Genomic DNA, 14,340 nt, shown 5'->3' with positions numbered 1-14,340 from the left:
GATTTCACGTGCCACTCATGAATGTCTTAACTATTTGGGTTTAATTACCACAGCTCCAGTTGGGATACACTTGTGGGTGGCTTTTCATCCAAACTGTGCAGCTGTCCAGATTGAAGGAACAGTTGTTCAAAAAAAGGGACTGAACTAATTAACAGAAAATAAAAATACATGGTTGAGAATGATACATCTATGATTATACCTGCGCTAATAGGTAAGATGGTGGCCTGGAAACATGTGCCCTGAGATTCAACTCCAAATCCAGCTTTCTGCTTACCTTTTGACTTTTAACAAGCCCTGGTGTTCTGGGTTTTCTTTTCCGCATCTCGGTTTTGGTTGGTAGTTCTAGTTAAACCAAGTGGATTTGCTAGGTGTATTCAAAAAGGTTTTAAGTCCTTCTCTTAACATTGATTTGTGCAGTACATATGCTTGTATTATGCATTATGGCCCATGCTGTGTGGCTCTAAGACCCTTACAGTCAGATTGAGAGTTAAAACGGCCTCTGTCCTGAAGACCTGCCTATCTTGGAGACAGCTGATCCCTGTGGAGCCTCTAGGGCCACTGGAATGTTAACACCAGTTTTGATTCAGTGTTACACAGAGACATTCAAAAGGAAATTTGGGGCCTCTGTAATGTTCAGTTAGTTTTGTCTCCGCTACTTCTGCAATCTTGACCTAATTTTGCTCTTTACAATGAGGGGCTTGGTTGAAGCAAAGGCAGTAGGTGAAACAGGAAATGGAGTGGGGAAATAAAGAAAAAGCCAGAAAAGAGTGGAATCTCACTTAGCAGATGAAGACTGAGGAAATATTAGATAGACATTGAAATGGCCATAAAAATGGAGTTTTAGGACAGCAGTGAGAGCTTACGGGACTCAAGTGGAGAATGTATCTATACTAAAAATCATATAAGGTTAGGGTTGAAGGTAAGCCCTTCAGGGCTGTTATGGGGTCTGAGAAAAGACCAGACAAAAGAGAGGATGGCGTGAGATACAACCAGCACAACTAGAGATACCAGCTGGGCCAATTAAGAGGCATGGAGAATAAAGCTGCAGCAATAGAAAGCAAGGAGAGAGGATTGGACGCTGCTCCTGAAAGGGCGACCATCTCTCAGAATGTGTAACAACCATGATTGTTGCCATTAAAGAAATAAAAGCACCATTCTGAGAAAGAGCATAGAAGTTCAGCAAAAGCTTGCTGAAAAAGAGCAAAAGGTTTTGTAGGTCATATTGGATTCTGTAAAAGAGGAACAATTCGTAGAAATGGGATGCAAGTGGCAGGAAAGGAGACCTGCAAGATAACTATATGCACGTTTTCCCAAATGCAATTCCCTTGCATAGTCAATAATCACATGTAGACTATGGATTGATCTTTAAGCATTCAGCCAAAATGTCACTTAAGGCAAATGCTAGCTTGACTGGAACTCGTAGTGGAGAGGAGAGGTCCAACACTTGATTCAGAAGCTGACTCTACCTGATCTAAATTTGAGATAAGCTCATTCTTTCCTAAGGTAGAAAAAGAAATCCAAATCTTTCAGGATGTTTACTTGAGGCAGAGTTTTGCCCTTGTTTTTGTTTTACTTCCCTTCTGATCAGAAGTAGCTCCAGTTAAAATGCCTTAATGACAAGGGGAAAATCTTGATTCTGATCTCGCAAGCCATTTCATGCCAGGATGACTTCACAGACTTCAGCTGAATTACTTCCAATTATGCCTGGGTAAATAACTTCAGAATTAGGCCCAGGGTGTCCATGACTTCACACTTCTCTGGGATGCTGAAGATGCAGGGTTTTTTATAATTGACACAGGCATGTGCGGAAGCTGAGCATCCCTGGAGATCACTCCCATTTCAAAACAATGGCTATGGTGGAAAAAGAGTTTACAAACAGCCATGGTTCATTCCACCTGTGTGTTCTTCCCTCTCTGAATGCTAAAAGGGCGCCTGATTACATTAAAGCTGCTGTTGGCTGCATACATAATTCAGTGTTTATTTTAACACAAATGAAATGGCTGCCACAAATGGCAACTCACACAATCATCAAAGCCAGCGAATGGCAAACATGCGCACATAAAGGAACAGCATCCTTTGATGGAATTCAATCTTAACGAGAGAGCCAAGAGTCGCATGGCCCTCCGTTTCGCCTTTAGGATACTAGTGTGAATGATAGGTCCTGGCAGGCAGCTTCTGAAGAGAGGCAAAAGCATCAGACTGAGCTCACAGCTGCAGTCAGTCCTGGCAGATACGATTTCATAGCCATACTTGGGATTTCTCACTGGGTCGAGGTTCTGGCTGCTCTCTCAAGCTGAATAAGGAAGTGTGAGTGAACACTGTCTCGCGTTGTCTTTCTCATATTGGGAGTATTTGAAATCTCATCCTAGACAATGACAGGACAAGTCAAAACTGTTGCAAGATACTGTGATGGAAGTTTTCATTTTGACCACTTTCTTTCTCCTCCTGTCTGAAATTACTTTTTTGAAGGTATTTCTCCATAGTAGCCTGAGTGGAAAAGCTGTAAATATCAGAGCAAGTTAGATTACATCTGAAGTTAAATACGTATCCTCAAAACCTGCTGTTGTGGAAAATTTCAGGGAAAGCAAGACTGCGGTCTTTTGTCATTAACCCCATTTATATATTGCAGTCTCACACCTTCCCACATTTCCTTTTGCAATGTTAACTTCCCTTTTAAAGGACAGTGAATGTGCTCTTGTTCATATAACTAGGCACTCATGACAAATATTAACTCTAACATCCCATTTCGTGAGCTTTATTTTTAATATGTCCCTTAATATGGAAATACTTTTATTCCTTTTGAAGGTTCGTCTGGTATTCCTGTGACAGGTTTAATCTTGGCATTCATTTTTGCATGTAATTAATCCATTTAATAGGTATTTTTATGAGAGATTGAAGAAACATCATACTGAAGTACCCATCTCAGTCCAGACAAAGAGGTGGGCATCTACACAATCTGCTGGTCATGTGAAGGTGGAGTGCAAAGCAGCAATCAGAACACATATTTCTCTGCCAACTACATTCTTTGAATTTAGGTTTCCTCAGCTTTGGGATTGGGAATCCCGCTACTTAGAACAGCTCCAGCTATCTATCCTTGGGCTTGCTGCAGCTCATATTTTAAAGAACATGGGACAGTAGCTGGCAAACTTAGCTGACTATAAAGCTACTGTAATATTTAGGAAATACTATTTACTGATAGTAGCAGGTTTCAGTGAAATGGCACTGACTTGTGCTAGCTAGATATCCAACCCAATAAATCTAAAAGCATGACCAATATGTACATTTATATATGTACATATACATATGTATCTGTGTGTGTATACTGGTGGTCAAGTACAATTGTATCTACATTAGCAAGTAGAGTGGTGTAAAAGTAACAGATTTGTAGAGCAAATCATCTGTTACTAAGGACCAGAGTTTGCTGTATATACACTTTAGGGAGTTTTATTTCATACTTTCCCTAGTCTTGTGTGGACTGAATGCCTATTTGTGGTCTGACCACATCTTCTGGTTTCATCTAAAAGGTACCCAGTTTGTGTGCCTCAAGGCCACCCAACAATACAAACAAAAGCACAGGAAGTGAGGTTAACAGAGAGATTCACATCAAAACCACAATCCTGATCTAAATTAAAATGCTAATGAAGATAAATGTTATGTCCCACTGGCAGTGCATAGTGCAAATGGGTGATGTTGTCAGCACTGTACCATTCTGATAACTGTTTGCAGAGAAACCTTCAGTACCATTAGGTGTCAATGATATCTTGTCTATATCAGTAATTTCTCTTAAGTACATGCAGCCTGACTTTTCCCTTGTGCTTAAATGCCATTTCAAGTTTATTGCTTGCTAGCACAGCTTTAAATCATGTTTAGCTTTCTTGTGGCACCTGAAGCTTGTAATACCACACCATAAATGCACTGTGCTGCCCATTGTCTGTAGAGCTGAGAAACTGTTCACTTTCCAGTCTTTTATATAAACAGTCTCTAAGTCGTAGTCAGCTTGGTCAATCTCTATTTTCCACTGGCCTGTAAATTAGAAGGGAAAATAAAATATGCTAAGTTGATGCTAAAATACCATGACATACTTCACTGATTTACTAGGGAATAAACAAAGGACAGATCTTGCCTTTTATAGATGCAAGCTTCTCTGTGCCAGAGTCGTGTAATCTGCCTTTGCCAAAGTTTCATTACACACAGTGTTTGTGGGCCTTTGGAATCAAAACCTCAGTTAACTTCCATCAAAAAAATAAATCTGTGTTTAAGTACCTCACCAGAAGAATTTTTCCATCACGGGCAGGCTGTCATAAAGGAATCAACTGCAAAATAATATATTACCTATGAATACAGATGCTCTGCCTCCTCCCAAGAGACAGTATATATATGTAGACATTTCTGATCCATCATAGCAAATACCTTGCTCCATCAATGCCAAGGACAATAGGATAAATTCTGATGCCCAGGGCTGACCTGATTATTTAGAAGAGAACAATAAAATCCCAGATCTCAAAACTGCCTGAATGCTGGAACAATCAGGATCCACAGCAGTCAGGAGTGGGAAGAGAGGGATCATCTGAAGTTACCCTCCCTGTAAGCTCAGGACACCACAAACGCAACGGTTTAGTCTTGTCAGCATTACTACCGAGCATCCTAATGCCGTTTACTTAGGTAAACTTCACACGCTAGGATGCCTGGTGTTTGTCAGAATGCTATAAACCCCTGTTTATTACTGCAATAGTTCCTGGGAATATTAAAAAAAAAAAAAAAGTGAAAAAAAACCTGATTCAGTCACCTTTCAACTAAAGATACGCATCAAAGAACAGATTATTCCTGCTGTACATAGTCACTCAGAATTGCTCGATTTGGCAAACACTACTTCTCCCTCTTATCACCACTCTGCTTCAGGTGCAGATAGAACTGAGGCTGTGGTTTAAATTCAACTATCCAAGCTTCCCACGCACAACACAGGCATTGCCAAAACCTTCAGCTGACAGAGTTTTCCAGGATAGCCAGAGAATTTTTAGGCAATCTGAGTAGCTCTTTTTTCAAATGCCTTTTTCTCAGCTCCCCATACAGTCATTGGGTGGCTACCACCAGCCGCTAAAGAAGAGTGAGGTTTGGCTGTTCAAGAGGCAAGTGGCAACAGTAAGCAGGATCTGGCAGACAGCAAGATGATGTAAGTTTTGGAGTGTTTCTTTCTGCTCACTGGAATGAGCTAGAGAATAGAGCTTTAATCAAACGCCACTAGTCTGGAGCTATTTTAAAGCTGCCTCAGCAGCTCACCTGACAACAGCCTTACACATATGCCTTATTATTGCAAAACATATTATCCTACTGTGCACTGATTGCGCCCACAAAATTATGGTGATAACTATCACTGTTGGATATCTACTGCTGAGGCAAGAGCACAACTGGAATGCTAGCTGTGGAGGTATTAATGAAAGACAATCTTTGGGTGTATGCTGTTTGAACTATCAAAAAAAGATTATCTGATTTATAGAATTCCAAGATATTCCTTAATCTGGAAGAATTTAGTTCTCCAAACTATGGTTTTAAGATATACAGGCCCCATTACTTAAAATGAGAATCCTGGCTACACTGCTGGGAAAGCTGAACAGTAGCTTTTAACACATATTTAACTTTCCACATCAGTCACATGATTTCACCCAACCTTGTGCTTACTGGTTATAGGAGTTTTACCCACTGCATTTGTTCACATCAGTTCCAGTGGAGTTTAAGGATGTTGGATTCCCATGCAGGATAGAAGCCAAACATTACAGGAACTTGTATAGCAACGGATGGTGGTGCAGATTGGATGATTAAGTAGCCCAAGCTCTGTCTGGCCTATGGACATGAACAAGGAAAAAGATGTTTTTGCAGATTATTTGACATTTATTGCAGGATAACACTGTGTTGCTGAGCTCATGGTTTATATTTACATGCGTGTTCCTGAGATCAGACATCCATACTTACCCAGGAATAGCCAGTGACTTCTGACATTGGAAACTCAGTTTCAAGTCCCTGCACTATTGGAGTCAGCCAGGAATTTGAAGCAATGTCTCCCACATCTGAACCGACTGCTCTAAATGCAGTGCTGTTGACTGTATCATTTAATTGTAACCTTGTAATGTCAAAGTAATTGCTAACCACAAAGAAAGAGTCCCAACCTGGCAAATGACAATGTATGAGGACGAGCGGGGGAACTGGAAGAAGGTGGTGATAAGCATAACTGTTACTAAATAGTGTCAGAGCAAACCAGCTGCTTAGGAGGAAAGCTTTCGATGTATTTCCGAAGGCATCAGCTGTGCTAAGAGAGGGGTACATTTGATCAGTGCAGGAGGGCCTGAGGTTTAAATGTTGTGCTGTACCACAGGTTTGCATGGCTATGTTTTCTCTGTTGATGAAACCGCTTCTGCCTGTCAAAGAAGCACGAGTTACCAAATTTGGCCAGAGGCCCTGCACTTTTCCTCTGAACTCCACTAATGACGTGGGGGCTTGAGCAGATTTCATCTTTATATTTTCCAAAATCTGGTTTACATTTTCCTTTTCTCTTTCAAAAGCAGGTACTAAAGGATTGATTCAGTGGGTCAGATCTCCAGGATGGCATAAACTCGCATGACCTGTGTTAAGGTGATTCTAATGAAGCCATTTAAGTTTACACTGGTTGAATATCTCGCCAAAAATCTTATCCCAAAATGGCCATTATTCCATTTTGGCACATTTGCACTCCTGTGCTCCTCCAGATGACTAATGTTGGTGTCAGGAGTCAGGGAAAGGAAGAAAAAACATCTGGCAACTTGCATTCAAAACTAGACATTCCTAACTTACTTATGTTCCTAAATCATTCATTCTTGCAGGGGCGGGGAATTTTCCTTGCTTTGGATTCTTAGCCTTGTGGTCCAGAACATATTGTCTGAAAATTAAAAAGCAGGGAACTAGCAATGACGTGGCTTCTTGCTTGTTGGTACTGGGCTATGTAGATCCCCTAGTCCTGGCAGAAAGCACATATATCTCAACAGAGGAAACATGCAGACAATCAGTAGCCAGTAACATTTACAACTAGCAGATTACGTAGCTGCTGTCCCCAGTAACACATCTGAAGCACTTGACACCAGCGAGTGCCAGACAAAGTGTGTTACTGAGCTGTGGATGATAAGCATACCTCCAACAGCAAAAACTGCTGTAACTTACCCAACACATTCCTGTACCAATTAACATCTTAACTGCACACACATTGCCTAAAGGATCTAGGGAATTTGACAAGGGATTAGTTTAGATAACGTGGTGTTATTTTTATCATGATCCTACCAGTGTTGTATCTTCCCTCTATAAAGACATGCTTAACAGCGTTGTCTGGTAGGGAGCAAGCTTCAGTTTGTTACCGTTGCCTCCAGGTTAAGTTTTTAAATCTTGGCAAGTAGAAATAGGGACACTCCTGAGTAATACTAATACAGCAGTCTGTTCCCTCACACTGACCTAGTAAACATCTAGCGTGCTGTAGAAATACTTCCAGTATAGTTGCCTTGATAGAATGGCACTGGGCTGGGATGTCCTTTTCAATCCTGTTTACCTGCAATTATCTGTAGACATAAAAACATGAGTACAAATTAGAAGCTGCTTTGAACTCCTTCACAAAACATGGACAAACATTAAACAAAAAGGCAAGTCGACTGTCCAGCACGGTCCACTGGGATTCCTCTTCTGCAGGTGAATTGGTTGGTGTCATTCCAAGTTAGATTCATATTCATATCCCTGCAAAGCTCTCTAGGACCTAGACCAGTGTAAGATCAAAGCGCCTCTCAGTCTTTAGTGCTTTTAATCTTGCTATCTATCTCTGTGAGGTTTATGTGCCATTATCCCGTTTTACAGATGGGGTAGAAAGTGTAGAGGCTAAAAGACTTGACTAAGGTCATACAGGAAGTCTGTGGGAGGATGAGGTATCTAACTGGCTAACATCATCTCCTGGGTGAGACACCATCTCCAGTGTGGCACTGGAAGTTTGCCTTTATCCCTGCAGTGGACTCTGAAAGGAGACAAGGAGAGTCCCTGCTGACAGTGAATGCATCTATGTGAACACATAAAGGGAAGGAATGAAGGGAGTTGTACGGGAGTGTTTACAGCTTTGATCAGTTTGTTTATGGTACTGTGATAAGATGTTAGTAGAAAAAAGCAAGTCTCTTTGGGAAACGTAAAAAGAATGCAGCTCCTCTCCCTGCCATGGGGGGCTCTGAAACCCCTTGGGTGGAGAAATCTTGGTTCAAGCTATAGGATATTTATTGATTAAAAACAATAGCTGATGCTTTTTCAATGCCTTTGATTCTAACACACTTTGCACGCTAGAACTGCTGTGCTAAAGTGATACTTCTGACATGCCGACACTTGAAGAGCTCCATGCAGAGCAGCATGCCACACCACTGTTGCTGAGGGGAGGAAATGTGGTGAGAATTAAGAATGCAATTATTCAGCTTGGAATTTTGCCAGAATACAAAGAACAACACCCAGTTTCTTACAAAAAAGCAACTCATTAGATGTTTAGTTACAAAACATGGAAAGATTAAAAAACACTAAAACAATAAGCTTTTCATGCTTCAAGGCAAGGATTGGGAATTTTCTCAGAATGCAATAGCTATTATCAAGACTCATTCAGATTTATTGTTGTACTTTCAGAAGTGCTACCCTATGTCACCTCTAGGGCAAGATACAGCCTATCCCTCAGTCTGAGGCACCACCCCTTTGTCTCTTGCAAAGACAGAGGAGTATCCAAGTCTTATATGTGACAGGCACTCTGCTTCTATCCTCTTCCCCTTCAAAGTCTGTAGGCATGTCAGAATCCCCTGGCAGAGCTGCATGGAGCTGTGGAGCACAATCTGGAGTATCTGTATCAGACTGGGTAGCACAGGGCCAGACCAGACTGGTCACAGCTCTGTCACCAACTCTGCCTTCCGTCTGGGAACTGAGTGTTTGAAATTGAAGACTTCTGCACTGGTGCACCATGTTACTGGAAATTTCCTGCTGGCATTTCTATGTAAAGAAGCATAAACTGGTTTCAGATCTATCCATGTATCTATCTAAATAACACGGCAATCTTACAAATGTCTGTTTCATTGAAGTGGCAGGTTAAAACTCGTATATGGCCACAAAACTGAATATTGCTATGAGATTACAGGATAACATGCGTCACCTTTTCTATGGTGAAATAAGAATTCCTTTTTCTACAGTCAGCCTTTCCCTACGCCTGAAGAGACCACTCTGTGTAGTTTTTGTTTAGTTTAAAAAAAACTAAACCAACCAAATGAGAAACCCCAGCCCTTCAAACAGTGCTTTTATAGGCCCAGCGCATCTTTTTATCTGGTCTTTAAGGGTGCAGAATCTTCTTGGAAGGCTACTCCCTAGCATCAGACTCCATCGTCTACTCTTGGAAGCAGGAGGCTTTCAAAACTGCTCTGGGGTAGAAAGGCACAGAATGTCATCAGCCTTTTCAATTGCATAGTTCTTATGAGGGCCAAAACTCTTCAGGCGTAACATTGAAGCTACCAGTGCTGCCTTGTAGTTTTGACAGCCAAGGGAACTCCTATTACAGAAGGTTAGCAGTGCAGATGGGAACAATGTTAAATTGCTGTTCTCTTTCCTTGTGAATCACAGATGACAGCACAGAATCCACTCCAAAAGAAGGAAGGGAGTCAAATGTGCTTGCTTACAACGTTTAGCTCATGGAGAAATCACCAAAAGATTTCTTTGTCCTTCCTCTGAAACATGTGGAGTTGGCTGCTGCCTGAGGCGTGACACCAGACTACATTGAGGAGACAACAGGCTTGATTGAGGTGTGCAGTTCCAGAGGACTGAGAAGGGTCTGCATCCTAATGGAAGTATAGTCCCAGACTCCTTTCCCAGCGCTGTACCCTGGAGCAAGGGAATTGAGACATAACTCTTCATGGTCAAAATCTCTCCCATTCTTTCAGGAAAACATCCACTTAGAAAAAAACAGCTGGGGCTCCTGGGAACTGCAGCAACCAATAAATAGCAAACAGCTACTAGAAATGTGGTTGGTATGAATATTGGCAAGTAAACATTTATTTCTAAAACTGAACATGACTTTTAAAGAGACATCTCATGAAATTACTGAGGGAAATTACTTGGTCTATTAAGCACAAAAAAATCTATGAGATTTTCTTAGTCTCCAGCTTTGTTTTCCATCAGATTTTAGGAGCAGATGAACAGCTTTATATACACATGCTACTTACTTTTCTCTGCCCTGTCTCCACCACTTACCCTTTTTAGCTTGGAAACCTTTAAGACTGTTGTAGTTAAATTCTGAATTTTCTCCTTTCTTTAACAAGCACTTTAGGCCCATGGTATGATGCTGTGTTTCCTAGCATACACCATTATTTCCTCAGGGATTTGGTGATCCCAATGAGTTGCTAAAAATGTTTCCTCAAAACCATTCAACATGACATACTGCTGCTCCAGGCCTTCCCCTATGACAAGCTGCTCTTGTTGAATGACTCTCTCTTTTCTTTACACACCAAATTTACCGGGGAAGGAAGTCTACTCAAATTAATGATGGAAAAAATTACAACACTTAAGAATAGTTTAGCTGCACAAACTGCAAAGTATCTCGGGACTCAGATAATCCAGAGATTACTATGCACTACTGTCCTTCGGAGCAGCCCCTAAAAATGTTATGTATGCAAGCAAATATGATACAAAAAAGTTCAAAGCTGAAAATAGAGACAACGTGAGAGAGAGGTGGGAGAGAATTGCATAGAGACTGACTTCAGTTCTTTTGAAAGTCTTTTTTTCTGTTTCTTTTTCAAAACAGTCAGCATCTCTTTAAAGCTGTTTGACAACACTGAAGATTGAAAGCAGAGCTTTCTAATGCATGTTTAGCAGCAGTCTGGGAATGCTAGCAGGATGCAAAAGCCTTCTCTACAACCAGACAGAGACTATGAAGAGAAGTGGCCAAATATGGTCCTGCTTCAGCATCCCAAAATGCCTTTGCAGATACATGTGCCTGAGTAGCAGCAAGTTTTCATCACCACACACAAGAACCGGATTGTAACAGAGAACCTTTTCGATGCTGCATTTTTACTGCAAAAACTACAAGTAGACGCCCTCCCCTCCCCCTCCTTTTTTTTCTTAAATTCAGATAGTGGCTTGGAAAGTCCCAGTGTGATAGCCAGAGGAGGCTCCTTCAGCACCAGCGCAACTGAACCCCTGCCAGAGGCTCCATCTGTTGGCACTTGTGAAGGAGCAAGTCTACACAGCCCTGCTTTTGGAAGGGTTTCACAGCTTGTGCAGAGTTCTCTGGTGCTGCAAGATGACAATTGCTGGCATCCAAGTTAGCAGTTAAAGGCCATTTGGAGTGGTCAGTGCTTCACTGTGGGCAGAGCAAATAAGTTAAATAAGGACAAAGGAGGTGTATGGTGTGGGATTGCAGTCCTGATGATTTTGACAATGGAGAAAGGGCTTTGTGTACAAAATGGATCTTTACCTGCCTTATCACAACAATGATTTGTACCTCAAAGAAGAATTATCCTGACAAGAAAGAATACATAGACTTGGTGTTAGCTTCTTCCATTTGTAGAGCTGGATTTCTCACAGCAACATAGCATAGAGGTACTCAAATTAGTCCTAAATGAGAGACTGGACACCAGAAGCAGTCATATGAATACTTCGGAGGAAGACCTTCCCTTCTCTTTGTTACAGCTAGTGCTGCAGGTTACCACAACTGAGAAATTTCCCCTATTTTGTTTCCTTTTCATGATGAGAGCAGTTGATTCTGAGCCAAACATAGCGAGAATGAGAAAAACTATGACAGTTTAGTTTGAATTTGGGGGAGGAGAAAGGGAAGAAGCTTTCTATCATTTCATTTCCTGGGTCTCATGCCTCTGCGCAATACTGTTCTGAATAGATTTTATTTAAAAAACAGTTTAAACAGGGCTGTCTGCAACAATTTTAAAACTAAATTAAGAGAAATTATTTTGTTGACCATTCCTACAGTGCGGTTCAGTGTTTTGTGCCAAAACAGGTGGTTTCCGCAAATCCTACTTACCTTAGACTCCTGAAGAAGGATGCTTCTCTAATTTAAAACAAACAAATAAACAAACAAACCAACCAAACTTTTCCCAAGTTATAGGAAAAGTTCTCCACAGGTATGTGAAATAATCTGTTTTCCTGTGTCCCCATGCCTGATGGGTACTGGTTCTACTTCTTGTGCTTCTGTGGATTTTAGAGATGTGGGTAGAACTCCTTCCACAAGAAGGGGGCAGGAATGGTGCCTAGCTGTGCTGCTGATAAGTTTGGGTAAGTGTTGTGCTGGATCTGAATTGTGGGCTATTCCAAGGTATGTTTAAAGAAGGCAATGTTCATTGGTTGATCTACTTCACTCAAATGTCTTTAGGGGGTATAAACAAAGAGGAAGCAAAATAAGTTAAAAGATAATCTAACAAGAGGCGAAATTAGCATTGACGTTTATCCCATTTTTCAAATTATTATGTCATCATTTTTATTTAAGAACAGTTTAGAAGTGATGCCAAATTAACTCTTTGCCCAAGTTAACGCTTAATATCTCTACTGAGAAAAATGAATGCCATTATCTACACTCAGTAAGAAAATGGAGAGAAAATTGCCAAGAGCCATGCAGCTCAATGGTAAAAGAAATTCAGCTCTCAGGCTTGAGGGCTATAGATCATTAATGTAAGTTTTGCACAATGAAATAGTGAAAGTACAATTTCTGCTTAGTGATAGTGACAAGAAGCATGGGGGAAAGCTTGGCATATTAAGGCAGACGCATAAATTCCACCCAGCTCTTTGTTCTTTTGTTTCCCAACATTTGTTGAATTCTTCCCACTTTCCATGGTTTATTTAAGAGCTCTTGCAGATGTTTTAGATTTCTTCTAATCATAGTTAAGCACTACTTACATTGTTTTTTTAAAAACAATATGCAATATATAACTTTGTATTAAGCTCCATTTTCCAAAGCCTGTGTTCCCCTGCGCCTTTTGTTCTCATATGTTACCCATTATAAAAATGGGCTTGTTAACCAGAAATTATTCCACAAATATTTTCAAGCTTTGATCATTCTGTCTATAGACATTTTATCTATCTCTGTAGTACAAGGATGCTGTGTGGAATTATGGTCGCTAGTATATTTGCAGTTTCACACTCTGCCTGAAGAAAAAGCGTGATACAGTTCAGCATTGCTTGCTGAAGAAGAGGTGAACAGTAGTTGTGGTGTGGGATCAGGTAATGGAGAACAAGCAGCAGCTTTTCTAGGCGTAGGACCAGCTGACATTGCAAGACACAAATGGGAGAAATCAGAAACACTTCCTGGAGAACGCCACTCTTATTGCATTCCACTGCATATCCCTACAGCTGGACAGTGCAAATAGCATTTGTGGCTGTGAGTTAGCTATGCAGGAGCATTGTATGTCTCTGCGCTCCCTGTCTAGGATGAAGGCCCTGACTTTGTGCTCTACTGTAGCCCAAACCCTGCCTTGAAGACTCTGCAGGTTTCAGACCATCTTCATGCCAGAGAGGTGCTAACGAATCAAAACAGTTTTGAGAGGAGGCAAGAAGTCTGGAGCAACATTAACAAAGGTAATTTGGCTTGTGAGGCTGAGTTGGATGGTGAGCAAGCAGCTGGGAGAAAAATCCTCCAGAAATCCATCATATGATGATGAAGGTTTCCTACTTTCTTCCTTCCTCCTTCTCTTCAGTCTCTCAACTGCTTTCAAGCAAAGCCAAGTTAAGTGGTCTCAAGCACCAGTGTGCCAGAAACACCAGGATTGATAGAGTTTTTCTCTCATGTTCAGTCCACAGGCAAGGAACAAATGGAAAATGAAAAAGCGAAGCTTCACCCCAAATCACTTCCTGAAACAATCACTTTCTCAGCAGCTCACCTCTCTCCTGTGTGCAAAGAGAGACTGTGAACAGATGAACGTGAGCAGGAAATGCTTTCCAGTCAAACACTCCCACTGTGATGAAGTGCAAAGACAGCAGAAGTGGGTAATTCACGCAGGCATACAGGAACTGTCAGCACTAGTAGGCACAGCTGAGCGAAGAGGAGCTCTGTAGGAGAGCTTGGGGACAGCCTGCAATCTCACAGTCAAACCATCAAGCAAGTGGAGAGAGAGCCTGAGATTGCACAGCATAAGATATTTGGGTTTCTGCAGTGACAGCACTTTTCTGCTATCAATAAGTTGAATCTCGTCTGTCACGGCACTTGCCCAGTAGGTGAGACCTTTCTTTAAATCCCAGGATCTGTTCCCTGGTGAAATGGTGCAATCCAATTGGAGAACAAAGCCATTGAATTGTCCTTTAAGGTCTGGTACATAATCCAGAGAA

The sequence above is a fragment of the Calonectris borealis genome, chromosome 11, assembly GCF_964195595.1.
Source record: "Calonectris borealis chromosome 11, bCalBor7.hap1.2, whole genome shotgun sequence".
Classification (NCBI taxonomy): Eukaryota; Metazoa; Chordata; class Aves; order Procellariiformes; family Procellariidae; genus Calonectris; species Calonectris borealis.
Note: the sequence above shows the minus strand (reverse complement) of the source record.